Below are 14,952 nucleotides of genomic sequence, written 5' to 3' on the forward strand. Positions count from 1 at the left end.
TTGCATCATTCACATATAAAACACTGCAGCATAGAGGTTGAAGCCAGAAGTCCAGAAAGAACCTCAGGATATGATCAACATAGTCTATTTTATTAAAAGAAACTCTTTATATAATGGTACATTTGTAATACTTTTTTTTAAAATTGAAATAAGTTTTTGTATGTATCATGACAAAAATTTTTAACAAATTGTTAACCAAATATGAGTAATGCATTTCTGCATTACAAAAAGATACATACCAAATTATGTGGACTTTTACTGTGATAACTATTGACTTTTGTTAGTATTTTCACCTAACATATTTTCCCTAAATAAATAAGGAAATGCACTTAATATATTTCTTCAAGGTAAATATGACATTTTAGCAATCATAGGGAAAACAAGTTTTGTCAAAGCCCATGCATTTAACTGTTCTAGCTATTATTTGACTTCTTGACCATTTTTTTTTGTATTTTCAACTAGTAGGAGAAAAAAAATCCTCCATATTTACAAACTTTAAAACTTAGAAATGTTTTCTAATATTTTTAAACATCTTCATCTGGAAGGGATTTAATGGCTTTTAAATGCATTATTTAAAATTATAAGATATGTAGCACCACTTGGTTAGTTTATAACTGTTGGACATCAAAAAGGAAAATTGATTAATCAAATTTTAATAGAGAATCTTTGTATAATTGGTGAATAAGTGAGGCATAAGGACTGAATGTGTGATTCAATTGCTAATCTGATCTTTAAGGAAATTTCCTCTACTAATGTGTTTAAGCACTTTCTCAGAAATGTATAATGTTGGACAGCTGCCTGAAACACTGAGAAATGAAGTATGACCACAGTTACAGAGATATTATGTAATGGAATCAGAATTTGAACCCAAGATATTGTGACTTTTAGGTTACTTTTTAACTTAGTATATAGAACTGAAAGATAACATAACATCATGTTCTAAGCAGAATTAATGATGTAGATCTTCCATTTGGATGTTTGTATCTTAGGAAGCATATTTTTAAACTGATAGCCATTAAAACTAAATAAAATGCATTTATAAACAGTTTTTTCAAATTGTTTCATCATAAAACTTTGAACCACTATTTTTAAAAATCTCTATTCAATCACATTGTTCTCATAAAAATATCAGTAGGTCATCTTAAAGTGATTATTTCATTTTATCACATATTTTTAATTTTTCATAGTTTATAATAAAAATTATATATTTTTCCCAATATTACCCTATAGAGACTGCTTTTTCAAAGGCCACATATGATATCCTAATATTCCAAATTCAATATATTTTATTTTTAGGCTGAACTGTCTTTAAATTTTCTGGAAGACTATTGATTATCTCTTTTATTGGATACTGTTATTTAGCTTCATGTATGGCTTCCCTACTTTCTAAATCTCCTCTTTCAATTTCTCTGGTTTTCTGTCCTTTTTCCAGTATAGCACATGAACTTTAAAGTTCTGTGACTATTCATTTCTATAATGTCTCTACAATTGTTTCATTTTCAACCACATTGTTGTCCACAACTCGAGTTGTCACTTCTATGTAGATACTTTTAAGCCTTTTTCTTAGAGAACGGTATATCTAGTTACTGTTATTTTCTAAATGTCCCATCAACAACTTGGACTCAATATAATCCAGATAGTTATTATCTTCTCCCCAACTCCCCCCGCCAAAAAAAAACCACTTCTTTCTGGATTCACTCTTTTTGGAGGGAATTGATTTAAGTTCCATTGATTTTATCTTTATAATGTTTCTAATACATATTGCTTCCTTTCTATCTCACCCCAATACAAGTTTATTCAGATCTACCTCATGATCCCATAGTTTTGAAAAATTAGATTAAATGTTTTTTTATTATATTTTAAGTTCCAAGCTATTTTCATCCTTCCTTCTCCATCTTGCGCTAGAGAAGGCCATCAATTGACATAGATATATAAATATGGAAAACCATATCATGTATATTCTATTTATTGATTTTTCCCCTGGAAGTGGATAGCATCTTCCTTCTTAAGTCCTTTGTAGTTGATTTGAATATTCATACTTCTCAAAATAGCTTAGTCATTCACAGTTATTCTTTGGAACTTATTGCTATTACTATATACAATGTTTTTTGGTTCTGCTCATGTTATTCCCATTTCTACCTTCTTTCCTCCCTAATCCCTTATTTCTGCCTTAAATAAATCTGATCTTGGAGCTTCCCTGGTCAAGATTGTTCAAAATCTCCCTATCACTTGTTTCACAAATGTTATATTCCTTAATCTGTAAATTGAAGCCATCTACAACCTGATGCCATCTTATTTTTCCAATTTTATCTCATCCTATTTCCTAGAATTAGCATTTATAAGCACTTATATCAGCCCTGTACAAGTTTTGCTGCATATATCATCTTTCCTACAAAAGTATAAGTTACTTGAAAGCAGGCATTGTCCTAAAAGACCTTATATGGCACCTATTCCCTAAAACAGTTTTTTCTCCATGTTCAATTAATACTTTCCCTTATATTCATGATTAGAAAATTCTACTTCAGAAATTACCGCTTGAAGGACTGAGTTAAAATTAATTTGTAAATGACTGTTTTGGCATTTGTACTATTTTGCTTTTTAGACAAAGAAATATCTAGCTATCCTTAAGATGACTCTCAGGTTCTGATATGGCTGTTTCCTTATCCCCTGTGTCAGCATCTATTATTAATATCCATCCTTTCTCCTAGACTGATGTGTTTTTATGCTATTTCTCAAAAATACCATAACATCCCATATAATTGCACTTGGCAGGACATAAAGCGCAAGTCACTTTATAAACATTGATTTTCCACACATCCCGATGAACTAGCGTAATATTGTGCAGGTTTTACAGATTGTATTTAAGATCCATTTTTCAACACTCAACATGTGTATCTGGAGTTCTGCCCCCAATAATGCATTGCAAAATTCTGAACCTGAATACATACATTCACTAACTTTTTTAAATAATATAAATCATATGGCATCAGCTTTCCTTCTAATTCTTTCTTCTAAAAACATCCTACTCCTCTTTTTTTATATACTATCAGTATTTGCTCTAAAATAAGACACAATCTTCTGATATAAACATGAAGAACTCAACTGACTGGAGTAGATGTGGTTCCACACCTGTATGTTTTTGGCAGAAATAGATCCTTGCTTTTGCATAGTAGTACAGAGAGTAGGAGCCAGGAACAGGCATCTAATATTCTTTGGCAGAACTTTTATGCTACCATATTTTTTTATTTTTAATCTCTAGAGATAATTCACAGAGAGTCTCTTAATGTGTTGCTGAAATATGCCTTATAGCAATAGTCAACATTTAAATTCATGAAATTTTCTTAAATGCTTCCAAAAATATACTAACTTCCAAATGTTGTTGCATATTTAAACTGTGAAGGAGGGTACACACATTTTGAGATAAAATTGAAAAGAAAAATCCAAATAATTCTGTTACAGATTATTAGTTTCCCAATAAACATCTAATGAATAGGAATACATTTAAAAATGAATATACCTGTTTCAGGAGAAGACTAGAGTACCCTAACTCAAAATATTTCTATAAGTTTCATATTCAGAGAACATTCACAAGACATAAGAACAGGCCTTTTGAAGGAGGAGACACAAAGTGAACCTTGAAGAGGGTTGGGGATTCAAAAGAGTGAAGTCAAAAGTAACAAGAGAGAGACAAAGACAGAGTCAAGAGAGACAGGGAGAGAGAGAGAGAGACAGAGATCTGAGACATAGAAAATATTGTTTACAAAAGCAATCAAAGATAGAATGTTATGGGCAGAAAAGATCACTAAGACAGTTTGGGTTAGGGGCAATGTGAAGAACAGTAATACATAGTTAGCTAAGAAATACACTATGAAATATATCACAAAAGACTTTAAATGCTAAACAATTAGATTTTTATTTGATCCTAGAGCCCATAGGAAACTACCGAAATTTCTTAAGGTGAGGATTGACTGCTTATCTATTCTTTAAGCTCTCAAAGTGTCACCTATGTTGGGTTACAAAGGAAAATGAAAATAAGAAGGTCAATCAAAAAGAATTCTAATGCAGAAGTCTACATAAGTGTACATAAATACATAAGAATCCTATATTAAGTGATAAGGGCCTAGACTAAGGATGATTATAATAGAAGAATGAGAAGGGGAAAAATGTGAAAGGTATTATATTACTGCTGGAGTCCATAATAGAATGTGACTATGTTGAATGTCATAATTTTTAAATCTTTTAAGTATCAATAAGACATGGAAAGAAAAAGGAAATCAAGGGAAGAGAAGGGAAGGGGGACAGCAGAACTCTCAGGGACTTTGCATTGGAGGGTTGGGCAAAAGAAGGTAACATTTACATACATAAATTTGTATGAAATAAATTTTTAAATGAATACTTAGCTGTAAAGATTCCAACACTTAGCAATTTGAAAATAGAAGGAAATCAGAAACTAGGAAGGTCAATATAAGTTTTAATTTTGAAAAAGTGGAATAAAGGAAAAAAGGAAATAAAGAATTCTAAGAAGTAATTCCAGGTATGAGACGTTGGCTTATATAGCTTCACAATCTTTTTCTAGAGCAGTGAAATCAGAATCAATAGAAATAGAGACCACTAAATTTTATATAAAGGTATCTTTGAGCACATATTGACTTAGAAAATCACGTTAAGATTATATAAATCATTTTGTGTTTTTATTTTTTGTTAAGTATTGGGAAATACTTAACAGACTTTACCTTAGTTCTACCATCCTCAGGAGTGTATATCATTCATTTGACATCTCTGTTCTAGACCTCTTATAACATAAGTGGAGCCTTAAGTTATTTTATGTCCATAGATAGCATATTTTCAGGCATATTCCCCATGCAACATCCCCTTTGCTAGAAAACTGTTTGAATTATAATATGATGTAATGATAGCATTTCTGAGAACTAAACTAACATAATCCTATAGTTTATTTACTTAGAAAAACTTGGGTTGTGAGTTTATGCATGCTTGTCTAGGTACAAATGTCACATATAAAAATCACATCAAGTTATCTAAAATAAAAATTTAGAGGCTAGTTGCAAAATCAGAAATTTTAATAGTAGCAAAATTGATTAGATGAATAAAATAGACTTACTAATATATGTGGGGGAAAATGTAACAAGGAGAACAGGCTTACTGAGATTAAATTGGGAGACAAAAAAATTGATAGTGACATAAGCAACTCAATTATTAGACATCTTTAAAAAAAACCTTTATTTAATGAGAAAAACGAAAATATAAAAAAGCCAAATTTTAATGTGATGAAGCATGAAAAAATAAAAAATTTTTAAAAAGCAGGAATTACAATATTTAGGAAATTTTAAAGTACTCCATTTCATGGTATGAAATTTTTTATAATACATTACTAGAAAATTTTTTCTTAACTTTAGCTCAGAAATATTTTTTTAATCTTATGAAAATTATTTTATAAGATATAATCTAATATTGTGGATATTTTCTCTCATCTATCAGTGTATCAGTTTATAAGAAATTTCTCTTCTTCTTTAATAATAGAATATAATTGTCCAATTTTCTGTAACCCTATTTTCAGTTTTCTTGGCAAATCTACTAGAGTGGTTTGCCATTTCCTAATCCAGGTCATATTACAGATGGAGAAACTGAGGTAAACAGGGTTAAGTGACTTGTCTACGGTCATACAGCTAGTAAATGTCTGGCATCACCTAGCTACATAAAGAATTAAATACTCAGGGATAAATTAAAAACCTAACTCTGATTAAAAGCATTTCTCAGGATTTTGGTTTAGGAATTACCCTCTCAACTTGCCTTGTTCTATACACTTTTAGTTTCATCTGAATTATCAAAACACATTTTAACCAAGGCATAATCATAATCATATTTCTTTCTACATAAAATTAAATTACATCATAATTAAAACAGTGCACAGTCAAATAATTTTTTTTAACCAAACACAAATTAACCATTTTTAATGCTCTCCTTATGATATTAGGAAATCTCACCTCAGGAGATGGGAACTATGATTGAGATTAATAGCAATAGTTTAAACCAAAGATAGGCAATTTGAAACATGGGTACTGTTGAGTGACATCTAAATAATCTACAGGTTCAGTACTCTACATATCCATCATGTCCTATTTTATTTTCCTCCTTCCTATTAATTTATGTCATAAAGCAGCAAAAGACAACTAATGTCATTGTTTAGTATTCTCTAGGAATACTTGAGACAAGATGACTCATCCCTGGGTATACTTATCCCACTTTTGTTTTTGTTTTTGTTTTTTTGAATCATGGCATTTCTTCTTAACTAATTTTTGGGGTGAACTGCCATAAATAGTTCCACAGTTGCTTCTAGTTTTTTTTTAATATACAATGTGTCACAGGACTGTCATATGACACAGTAGAGAGTGTACTAGATTTGGAGTCAGCAGTTAAATGCAAAATCCCATCTTCGGCACATTAACTGTGTGAACCTGGGCAAGACACTTAATATCTATGACCTCAGACAATCCTAACAAGGCATTATCCACTACGTCATAGAGGAATTCTCATATTCTTAAGCTTAGTGATTTCTCACAAGAGAATTCTTTTGAGAAAAAGACAGATATATTGTAAATCTATAAGGACAAAGTTACATTTTCTTGGAAGATGAGGTCACCAATCAACTGATTAAACATTTATTTGATTCCATGTGGCTTTGTTTTCCTGTTTCTCAGGGAGGTAGGTGCTATGTGTACTTATTTCCCTTTCACCAAAAATTTACCTTTTATTGGATTCTTTGGCTATTGGGCCTCTTTTTGGTATTTGTTATTAGGTACATTTAATATTGGTACAATGCTACTTCTCTGAATTGGCAAGAGTTCACAACATCCCTCTCCACAGATACATGTATATTTAAAGATGGGAAAATAATGGTGTATATCCTATCACTACAATTTCAAGAGCGCTCACTGCTGACTACTCTCATAAGTGATTTCTGTCAAAGTACTTTTGTTAAAAGTAGTTTTTGCCAGTAAGAATGATTCAAGGAGCTAATGACGGAAGAACAAATTAGTGAGATTACAAATCTAGCACTATAAAATAATCTTAAAGGACAGTTAGGTTGCCTCTCAAGGGCAAAAACTTAAACTCCAACAGAATATAAGACACTTTGCAGTATTTCCCAATAGGCATTAGCATTTTGATTCTTTCTTACATTGTCAAAACAATTCTTGCTACATATGTGAATTACATAGCCAAGTTTAGGCCAATCTTCTTCAGATATTCTCTCTAAAAGTTCAGGAGTGGTTGCCAGGCACTTTTTCCTATGTTACTAATCCACTTTGATCTGACAGGACCAAGAATATCTGAAACATCTTGAAACAATGAAATCAACTTCAAGCCTGGACATATCCATTTTGAGACTGATACTAGTTCAACAAATAAACATGAACAGGGAAGTCCAAACAAAAAGTTAAGATTGCCTGGGAATGTGTTTTAGATGTCAAATACTCATGACCCTATAAAGGTGATGATAAAGAAATAACAAAGCATCCATTTACCTGTAGATCTTAGCAACTTGAAAGTCTTGACATGATTCATGTTTGGAAAGGAAAACAGAGCTGAAGATGAGTTTAGAATCTTTTGAACACCCATTGAGAATCATTAGTTTTTATTGTTCTGTAACCAATAAGGGGACTCATCATAATTTCAAAATCCATTAACCCTACATCCCACAAATAAAAAAAAAAAGGCATCAAAGCTCCAATATAATCAACCAAAACCAGGAATAGGAACTCTTTAGATATTCTATGGTAGATCCTCATTACCCTTGAAAAATTAGATCAAATTGGTTTGGACAGAAATGCCATAACATGCATAAAAATGCCTTATAGATTAAAATAATTAGCATGAATGGGAATCTATGCATTTAAGGAAGAATTTCAATTAGTATTCCATCAACTGGAGAAGATCTGATCCCCCTAACTTTTTTATTAATGATTTGGAAGAAAAAATTGACAAAAGAGGGAAATGTGTAAATGACTCCACATAGAAAGGTGAGAAACCCTATTTTGGATAGATATATTTCAGAGAAATCAGAAAAGTAGACATTAATGTCATTTTGTAACTCATTTAGATTAAAAATATTACTGAATGCACAGGATGTTTAAGAGAGGAAACAACTTAGAAAACATTAATGCTAATTAGAAATGATGCTAATGGACTGCATATAAGGTATTTATGTTGTTTTTTCTTTAGGTAAGAAATGTTCCCACCATTTATTTCCCATGTTGCTACAAAATATCTCTAAATTCCTTAGGTAGAGCAGAATCTTAGGTACAACCCCAATCCATCAATGAAGATGCCATTCCAATAAATTAAAATACAACTAAATACAAGTACTGGTTTAAATGAAGAAAAAGATATCTATTTAAAATATAATAAAATAATTCTATAAACAATAGTATTTTAGATTTTTTAGAAACAGAGGTAATGTGATATGATGAATGTTATGATATGGTGAGATAGATGTTCCCTGAGTCAAAAATGCCTGAATTTAAGTCCTCCCTCTGACAAATATATAATTATGGACAACTCACTTAAACCAAGTCTTTAAGCAGCTCTTCAAGACTTTATGTTATAATCAAGAGCTACTAATTCCACACAAGGCTGTACATTAATAAAATATAAATCCAGACATTGAATACATGCACATGCATATTACACATTAATACACACACACATGCCTCTCAGACCATGTGGAATCAAGTCAATCAATTAAATACACCCCCTCTCTGGTTCCTGGGGCTAAGAAGCTGCTTATGGAGTAGGATATGATAACTCTTCTCTTATAGCTATCAAAACGTCTTCTTCTTCTCTCTAAACCTTTGAAATCTGATCACTGAAAGCTACCCATTTAAAAATACTTTCTCCTTTTACTTTGATACTTCATACAGTTCTACGCTTCTTTGTCTGTATCCTGTCTTTCCTCCTCTTTTCAATTGTGCCCTTTAAAATATCTATTCTCAACAAACTATCCTTAATGTTAGATCTCTTCCCCTCACTCTACTCTTTTCTTCTTGTAATTATAAAAACTTGCCTTCACTCATATCCTGTCTTTTCTCTTCTTTTCAATTGTGCCCTTTAAAATATCTATTCTCAACAAACTATCCTTAATGTTAGATTTCTTCCCCTCATTCTACTCTTTTCTTCTTGTAATTATAAAAGCTTGCCTTCACTCATAAGACAATATATCTCCGACTACCCTTATTAGAATTATAGAATACTTTTTTCATGCCCCAAATACCATGCTAAGAGAATAAGAGGGTTTATTCCTTATTCCTCATTTACTATTTCCAAATTCCATACATATACTTTTTTCCTTCAAGATCTACTCCATCCTGCTCATCAATCTATTCAGATCTTAGTTCTACTTATCTCTTGCTCTCAGACTTAAAAAAATCAATTCCTGGTTCACCGTATTCCTCTCTATCCATAGCAGATATAATATGTGTTTGGAGCTTGGATGACTTTCCTTTAGGGAAAGAAAGAGGCTATCTTCAGAATCTTATTGGTCCAAAGGGCTAGAAGGATAAAAAGCAGCCTATGGGCAGTTGATGTCTATGCAATCTGGCAGAGCCTATTATCACATATATCTTTCTAACTCAGTACTATTGTCCTAGGGAATGTAGTGTTAAAGAAGGTCAATTTATATATTATTAATTCTATAATAATTAATACAATTATATAATAAATGCTTAAAGTTAAAATTCATTTATTTTAACTATAATTTTATTTTTTAAATCCTATTGAATTTTTTTTTTTAGAATTTCACTTAATGGTTTTTTTTTCATTTAATGTTTGCATATTTAATTGTGTGCTGGTCCTGAACCTGAATCATCGGACTGTTCCAAGCAATATCTGTCCCAGGATAATACCTCAGCTCTTGTCTTAATCCTTGAAGACTTAAAGATTCATTCTAATGTCCTCCCAAATACAATATATTCATAGTTCATCATATGTTTCAATTCCCATGACCTGCACCTCACCCATCTCAGCTTTTCATTAGTAAGGTCATATCCTCAATCTTATCCCCCATAAGTGTTCTGCTTACCATATCCAAAATTCTGAGATTCCTCTAAATAAACACATTCTTCTGCCATTGAAATTTTTCAGTATGCTTCACTCCCGGATAATCTTAATTATTCTCTTCACTGAATTTCCAGTCACTCTACTTCTCTTATCTCCTGAAGCCATTTATATCGTTACTCTTTCTATATCTTTCAATAGAAAAACCTCAACTTACACTGTACCAAAGAGGCAGAGAGAGAGAGAGAGACAGACAGAGAGAGAGACAGACAGACAGACAGACACAGAGACACTGAGGCAGAGATAAACAGAGAGACAGAAACAGACAGCAAGACAGAGACAGACACACACAGACACAGGCAGACATAGAGAGACAGATATTCACAGCTAGCAACACAGAAACAGAGAGAGACAGACACAGAGAGACAGAGAACGCTCTTGTATCAGGAGCCTCTTCTCTTTTCCACTGTTATGCCTCAAATTATTTCAACTTTCTCCTCCATTATCTCCTCTTTTTCAACAATTCTCAAAAGAAAATGGAGTATTTCTCAAATTTAAGATGTCCAAAAGAAGCTATATATATATATATATATATATGTTATACACACACCCTTTACCACATATATCTAATTAGATGACAAGTTCCATTAATTGACCGAATGAACAAGAAAACATTAAGTACTTATTATATAATTAGTGTTGTGAAGTACAGATATAAAAATGTGACTGCATTAAAGGAACTTATATTTTTAAATTTTTATTTATTTCTTAGGTTATACATCTTCATTTACTTTTTTATTTATTTCAATGAGTCATGTTAAGAGAAAAAATCAGAACAAAAAAAGAAAAACTATAAGAAAGGAAAAAAAAAAGAAAAGAAAAGGTGAAAACAATATGCCTTGATCCTCATTTCACTCTGGATGTGGATGGCATTTTCTATCCAAAGTATATTGAATTATCTTGGAAAATTGAATTGCTGTGAAGAGTTAATTCTTTCATAATTGATCAACACACGATCTAGTTGTTTCTGTGTACAATGTTTTCCTGGTTCTGTTGCTTTACTCAGCATCAGTTCATATCTTCCCAAGCTTTTCTGAAATCAGTCTGTTCATTTCTTATAAAGCAATAATATTCTATTATTGTCATATAACATAACTTATTTAGCTATTTCTCAATTGATGGGCTTCCACTCATTTTCCATCTTTTCCATCACAAATAAAACTGCTATAAACATTTTTGCATGAGAGCCATTTTCCCTTTTTACGGTCTCTTTAGAAATCAGATACAATTGCAGCAATTCTGGATAAAAGGGTATACACATTTTTATAGCCCCTTGGGCATTGTAAGGATCTTATATTTTAAAAGGGGACAACGTAAATATGGGAATTGTGACCAATAAAGTGTATGACTGAGGAATAATTAGGATGCTGAATAGATCCATCAGATAATTAATACACTAGTTTCAGAAGAATCAATTTGATTACTAAAGCTACAAAAAAAGAAGATAGAACAAATATATATGATATAAAATGTGATCTGTTGACTTGGTATGGGTTGACTAGATATAGTTGACTAGCTGAGTGTGCATTAATAATTTACCAATCAACACAACTTAGCCTTAAATTCTAAAGTTGAGTGAATTAACTTCACACCAGAATATGGGGATACTTTTTTTTTTCTTTTTGTCCTTTGATCTAGAGCTGCTGAAAAAAGTGAAGAAGAGAATAGCAGAAGCAAAGAGTATGGAAAGATGTCTAGGTTAGATTCCTGGATATGAAACGTGACATGGTTTAAGTGCTTTGTTGTTGGTCACTTATTTCAGTCCTGTCTGACTCTTTGTAACCTTATTGGAATTTTCTTGGCAGAGATCCATGAGTAGTTCCATTTTCTTCTCCAGTGGTTTGGGGTTATTGCCACCAACTCACCAATGAAACCTTTTCAATGTCTTCTATTTGTTTCCTCTGAACTCACAGTGGCCATAAAAGCACTTTAGGCCTTCACTACCTCTTACTCAGACTATTGCAGTAGCTTGCTAATCACTTTCCTTCCCTCAAGTTTCTGCTTCCTCCAAGCTGTAAACTTATCATTTCCCTAATGTCACTACTATATTCAAGATGCTTCAGTGACCCCTTGTTACCTTTACTATGTAAAACAAACTATTGAATATTTAATGACCTTCACAATCTAATTTATGTTTCCAGAAACATCTCATATCATGTATATCATTGATGTTCCAGAAAAATGGCCCAACTTGATATTCCCCATATACATTGTATGCCTCACCTTTGCACCTTTCCTCTTAACTAAAAATTTTATTCCTTCTCACTTTTACCTTGTAGAATAACTAATTTCCTTCAAAGCACAATTTGTATGGACCACCTCTCCATGTGGCTCATCAGATACTAATCCACTTCTTTCTCCCTAAAAATACTCTATATCAATCCTTTCTGTATTTTACAAATATCCATATATCTGATTTTTCTTCCTTTTAGTAGAATATGAGCTCCTTCCAGACAAGCCATGTTTTAATTTTGTGTTTATGTGGGAAATAGGTTCTACTTCACTATTATAGAACTAGTTGCTGCATTTAAAACATTTAGGGTTATGGCTATGCTTTCTGGAGATATGGTGTCTCTTCTGCACTACTATCAAACTCAGGCTCTCAAAGCATATTCTTCCCCTCATGGTTCACCTCCAATAATTAGTACTACAACTCCATTTTACCACTTGACATTAGTTTTTGCAAAAGTTATTTATTTTGAAGATCTGGGAGTAATAAAAGTATAAACATTTTCCTCTAATGTTTCAGGGTCACTCTCTCCTTTATATCACCTCAGTTTCTGGAGAACATTAATTTATTCTTAGAACAGTTTTTACATAGCATTAACCCAACAAGTTCACACCCCAAAGCAGTATTGCTGCCAGATAAAATCTAATCTTAGTGCCATTGAACTAAGCCCCAAAAGTCACTTGTCAATCTCCAAGGCACTGATCCTCTGGTTATAAAACTCCCCTAGGACCTTCTCAGGAGAAGTAGGCTCTGAAAGTCTCACTCTCCTAGCTTTGTGAAACCAATAGGTCAAACTTTCCTGATGAATCTCTTTCATCTGAATCAAAAGAAACTAAAGGTGAACAATATACCAAAGTCAGTATTCATGGAGCCATGTCTTAGAGAAAGGTCCCATGATCATTTTTCTTATAACCTCATCTCTCAGTATAGGAGACAAACCCAAGAGATCAAACCAGCAGAGGAGACATTTTGATTCCAAAGGCAATTAAAACATTTTGAAGGATCCCCAGTTCTGGTTTAGCAGCTGCAGCTAATTAAAGAAGCTGCTGTCCACCATGTAGTTAACAGATCAGAATCAGTTACAAAATGTTTCTCCTTGCTCCAAAGTCTTTCTACAGCACTTGCATCACAAATCATTATGACTCTTCCAAAAGCAAGATCCCATCAGTTTATTTCACACAAAAAATTATATTAGTCAAGTACAATATTGTAATCTCTTCAAGCTAATAAGGACTGGGTATATTGACCATTCCTTAGTTATATTTAAATCCCAATACCTAGCACAGTCGCTGGCATACAATAGGAGTTTGATAAATACTTGTTAAACTAAAGTCACATAGACCACAAAAACTATACAACATGAATGTAATGAGGAAAATAATGGAAGATGTTACAAAAAGACATTTATTCTAGTTGGGATGACAACATATAAGTTCTTTGGAAATCACCAGTAACTTAACAATCCAAAACCATTCATAATTCATGAATCCTATGAAAGTAATATAGAAAATGGAATGTATAAAAACTAAGATGATTCATTTTTTAAATTCTAATTTCTTACACGTGATACTGAACCCAATATAACCAATGATTATTAATGATTAATTGATAGATACATGACTGAATTTTTTAAAAATCTCAATAATACTGTAAGAATGGTCAAACTGGTTGTATGTTTAATCTCTACTTTTGTGGTAAGTGTACAGCAAGAAACTACAAGTGAATTAAATCAGTCATAGAATAATTGTTAGATCAGAATTACATATATTAAAAAGAACATCATTAAGTCAAGACATCTCAATGATTCTTTATTTAAGTAAGCTATAGAAACCTAAATTCAAAATATAGTTGAATTCAATTTTTAAAAATTAGCTAATCATATATATTATATGCCCAAAAGGAGAGACAAGCTTATGAACAAAGCAAAGTTATTTACAGTATATCAACCTGTTTGGAAAAGGGGAAAAACTGTTTCTTTGAGACTGTCTGAACTGATGGTCTCATAATATGCCTAGACTTAATAGCCAACAAATAAATTATAAATGAGCAACAACCAGAAAAAGGAGAAGGAAGTACACAATGTACAATGATATAAGTTAATTTAATGGAATTTAGGACCAATGATCATGCTATGGCTGCATGATGCCAAGTTAATTGATGAGTTTATTCAATTTATTTGTAGGAAAAAATATTAGTATCAGGTGAAAGAAGCAATTGACTGGAATTGTACTTTTCAACTCTATGTATGGCTGCTTGCTTCTTATATTGTGAAAGCACAGCCTTAGGCTGAACATCAGCTAAGACCTGTGACACTGAAAACTAATGAATCATTACATTGCTGAAACTAATAACCGTCCCCCAATTCTCAAGACATTTTGAATTATAATAGGTCAGCTTTTAAATTGATAATTATATAATTCAGTACCTGCTCTAACAGGGATCCCTAATGATTGGTTGGTTGCACCAATATTTTAATTGCTGGTTTTCAAACCATTATAAGTAATCAATAAAAGCACATACTGTATTTTTATATAATGAGTTTTTTTCATACTTCAAGGGCCTCCTTAACACATTCATCAATGCACTTAATTTGC

At 31.9% G+C, this 14,952-nt stretch overlaps 1 long non-coding RNA gene across 3 annotated transcripts in view; it reads right to left on the minus strand.

Annotated features, from left to right (window-relative positions):
- The window catches only part of LOC116419778, a 212,345-nt gene that overhangs the window by 39,689 nt on the left and 157,704 nt on the right, over positions 1 to 14,952 (minus strand). The gene's annotated exons all lie outside the window — the stretch shown is intronic.

Source organism: Sarcophilus harrisii, chromosome 6 (genome assembly GCF_902635505.1).
Source record: "Sarcophilus harrisii chromosome 6, mSarHar1.11, whole genome shotgun sequence".
Taxonomy (NCBI): domain Eukaryota; kingdom Metazoa; phylum Chordata; class Mammalia; order Dasyuromorphia; family Dasyuridae; genus Sarcophilus; species Sarcophilus harrisii.